The following is a 2,755-nucleotide window of genomic DNA, read 5'->3' on the forward strand; positions in this document are numbered from 1 at the left end:
CCGGAACGCGCACCGAGCGCTCGCGCGGGGCAGGCGGCCACCTCTGCGCGAGAAGCGCCGGGCACCCTCGCCATCCCGCGCGCCTCCAGCCCACCTCCCGCTTGGCTGGAGACTGGTGGATTGTGTGGCCAAGTGAAATGGCCGGGCCGCGAGCCATCCGAGGAGCCGCCTCCCTGAAGTTCTAGGCTTGCGGGGCACAGAGAGAGAAAACTCAAAATCAGGCTCCTGTGAGAGATTGACGAGGCGGGAGACTGGCAGAGCCAAGTGGAGGATCTGGCAGAAAGATGCTAGGAAGACGCAAAAAATCAGGAAGTTCAAGTGGTGAAAACTCTTCTCACGCCATAACGGTATAGAATAGAGTCGGCAGTCCCCTCCCGAGCCAGACAAAATCACACCAGCCCCTGACTGGACCATGGGGCGCCAAGATCTCACTGTCACGGTGGCTGCACACTCCTAGGCTTCTGGAGAGTTTAGCAGCTTGCGTCCTAGAAAACAAAAACACTTTGTGTGGTTTTTGATAGAATTCTCTGATCCCCTGCCCTCAGTCTAAGTTAGATCTTTCTTGTTTTCCTCACTTGGCTTGGACTTCTGCTCCTTCGTATTATTTTTATAACAAGTTGTAAACATATTTTTATATATTTGTGAGATGTCTGCCCACCTGACTGTAAACTCCAAGATCATGTCTATTTTCTTCACTATAATTTATCCTGTCTTCTGCAGGGGTTTTTCTTGGAATTACATTGAATTTATAGATTAATTTGGGGACAACTAATATCTTTATAATTGAGTTTTCACAAATACAGTATATCTTCATTTATGAGTCTACCAATCTTTGCTAGATCTTTTCCAAAATACTATTAAACGAGAAATAATCTCATCTCTGATAGCTTAAAATCCAGTTAGATAAGATGAAACATGAAAAGTTAAATAACAGTAAAATACTAGAATAATACAAAAAAGTAATAGCTTCAGAGGATTGTCAGGTGACTTGAAGAAGCAGTAATTATTTGGGGAATCAGATCACTCTGAGTAGAAATTGTAAGAGGAAGCTCTACCATATGGTCATATTTCGTCTAGATCTTGGAGAATGAGTAGGATGCGAATAAGCCAAAGGCTTAGGAAGGAAATTTTATTTTATTTTATTTTATTTAAGGAGGAAATTTTAATCGTGTCGAAGAAATTCAGCAAAAACCCAAAAGCTAAAAAGTATAAAACGTTTTCTTGGAACTGTTACAAATAAATCTGTTTGGTTATAAAAATGTTAAAGATTAGAAAGATCTTTTAAAGCCAAATTATGGATAATCTTAAATGCCAGGTTAAGGAATTTGAAGTTGAATATACAATATGAGCAATGGAGAACCAAAACAGTGAAGATTGTTAGACATCTGTATAGCATTTAAACACCAAATATAACCTTTTTTTCACATCTTTGCCCAAATTAGTCTGTGCTTTGTACTTAGCACATAATAAATCCTCAATAAATGTTTCTTGAATTAATGAATAAATGATCTGTCAGTGATGTGGACAATCTGTCTGAAGGGGAGAAATGAAACCTCTTAGTTGCGTATTTTAATAATCTGGTCATGAGTTTTTAGTGGCCTCACTTCAAGTGACAATAGAAAAAAAAAATTTCCCCGAATAGAGCGCTTCTGCCTTGTTGTTCCTAAAAACTGATACAATGAATATTGATTAACATCTACCCAAAATTTTAGAATAGCAGGTTGATTTTTTTTTTTCTTTTGATAGACCATAAAGCTACATTTTGTGTTTCCGGTATATTTGCCATTTTTAAACAAATACAAATAAACTATTTGTGAAGCATTACAAATTAAATATAATGAAAGATACTAGGTTGTTTAAGATAGGGAATTAAAAATAGAAAAAGCTACACATGGGCCTGGGCTGGGACTAAAAGCTGATACAGAGGAAGTTACAGAAAGATGAGGCAAGAGCATCTAATAATAACACTTAAAATTGATACAGTGCTTTACAGTTTTCAGCTAGGAAGTAAAACATTGCTGAAGAAAATTCACTGATTTGTGCTAACCGAGAATACTAATTTCATTTGAGCTCTAAATACTGCTTAATAACCCTATTATTCATCCCTAATTCACTAGCACCTTTATCCTCATTTTACCTATGAAGAAAGCTCATAAAAATTGTGTCTTAATCAGAGTTACAAGCGAGTGACAGAATCAGAACCCAAACCCATGTTGATGAATTCTAAGTCCAGTGAAATGCCTTTCTACACCATAGTTGTCTCACTCAGGAACCAAAAGATTCTGTAAAAATAGAATCTCTTTCCTGGACAGGGACTCAAATTTGAAAGAGGTTATCAGACTGATTAACTTAGAAGGGAATAGCAGTTAGATTTCTCAGTGAAGCATGAGAACCATTCCATTGGCTATCATCAAATACTGAACCTTAAAGAAAGGAGGAAAAAGGGGGTAAGAACAAAAGGAAGGTGAAAGAAAAGAAGATGAGAAGGAAAAGGAAAAGCGGCAGTGACTCATGATAAAGATATCACAATACACTGGAAGTATCAGCAAGTACAATAATAGCTAGACCCAAAGTTAAGGCCTTGTTGATATGTGGCTTCTGGGGAGTAAATACTGAGGGTAGTGTTATTTAGAGCTTTATGAGGCCAATGTTGACATCAGCCAGCTCTTTTCAAGATTATCCTTAAACATTGGTTCAGATTAAAGTAATACTGGTTTATTTGCAACAACATGGATGGACCTCGAGATAAGCACGC

Source organism: Pteropus vampyrus, unplaced genomic scaffold (genome assembly GCF_000151845.1).
Source record: "Pteropus vampyrus isolate Shadow unplaced genomic scaffold, Pvam_2.0 Scaffold135, whole genome shotgun sequence".
NCBI lineage: Eukaryota > Metazoa > Chordata > Mammalia > Chiroptera > Pteropodidae > Pteropus > Pteropus vampyrus.